The following is a 1,420-nucleotide window of genomic DNA, read 5'->3' as shown; positions in this document are numbered from 1 at the left end:
GAGACCTCAGTGCAGTAGGCACAGTGATTGTAGCTTCCATGTTTGATATCTCAGGGTCCGTTGCTTTGGAAAGACAGCTTCATAATTCATGGCTTCGGCGGGGTTGGTGGTAGTCATTTGTTGAAGAATGGCCTTCTCATTCCACATAGGTAACACAACTAATGTTGGGCTTGCCATGAAATCCTCCTAGAATTGACGACTCATAAAATTCAGACAGGATATCGCCTAGACAAGTCTCGAAATGCAAAGTTTTCTTTGGTGGTCCAACATGCAAAATTTATAGGGATTTTTGAATTCAAATTCGACCATTCCCCCTAAATTCTGATACTAAATGCCAATTTGGTGACAGATCTTCAAATATTTTTGCCATAAATGGTGTCTACCCGCTCCTCTTAACTAATTTTTGGCCATCAAATCATGACTAGTAACCTTAACGGCTACATTTGGACCCACCTGCTTGGCATCATCCTCCATGGTGCAGCTCATGCAGCACAACCTCACCTTTCACAACCCTGTCATCTGTCACGTAGCCTCTCTTCCATGTTTTCCCCTTAGTCGGGCCGCTTAGTTTATAGTCTCACAATCCCTTGCAGCTGCCTGGATTACTGAGACCATTTTGCTGCCATATAGTCATTGCGCAAGGGCAAGATCCCCTACGTACAACTTCAATCTACTTCCATTCACTTTTCTAGGGAATAGTTCCCCATTCAACGTCGTGAGCTAAATTGCGCCACCATTTGTGATCTCATTAATAACATATGGCCCCAACCAGTGCATTTGAAATTTTCCTGGAAACTTCATGAACTTGCTATCATATAACAACACCAACTCATCTACCTTGAACGTGTGCAACTTAATATGTTGGTCATGCCATGCCTTCTCACGTTACTTTTGCACTCATTGACGAAATCCTGCAAGGAAGCGGTCATCTTCTAACTCCATGATCTATGTGATCCATTCTTACAAGGACTTACAGTCCGCCATCTCAGTCAAGGATGCAATCCTTAAATTGGGCACAATATACTCCATCAGCATGACTGTTTCAATTCCATAGACTAACCTGAATGACATTTGTCCTGTCAACTTCCTAGTCATTCCTTTGTGTGTTGCATACCTTTGTCAATGCGTGCTCCAAAATCTTATTAAGAGCTTCCACCATTCCCTTCTCCTATGGGTGATAGGGCGTGCTCTTCCAATGATATACCTGAAATTCTTCCAACATTACATTGATCATTTCATTCAAGAAATGTGTACCCCTATCACTCATTAATATCTTTGGACATCCAAACCTTGATAAGACATACTCGAATAGAAACTTTGCAACAGTGGTCATTGTACAATACCTCACTAGCTGCGCTTCCGCCCATCTGGTTAAACACTCTGTTGTAGTAATGATATATCGCCCACCTGTCTTATTTCC

This window comes from Pinus tabuliformis, chromosome 9 (assembly GCF_031772625.1).
Source record: "Pinus tabuliformis cultivar Carrire ecotype Pingquan chromosome 9, CPIR1, whole genome shotgun sequence".
Classification (NCBI taxonomy): domain Eukaryota; kingdom Viridiplantae; phylum Streptophyta; class Pinopsida; order Pinales; family Pinaceae; genus Pinus; species Pinus tabuliformis.
Note: the sequence above shows the minus strand (reverse complement) of the source record.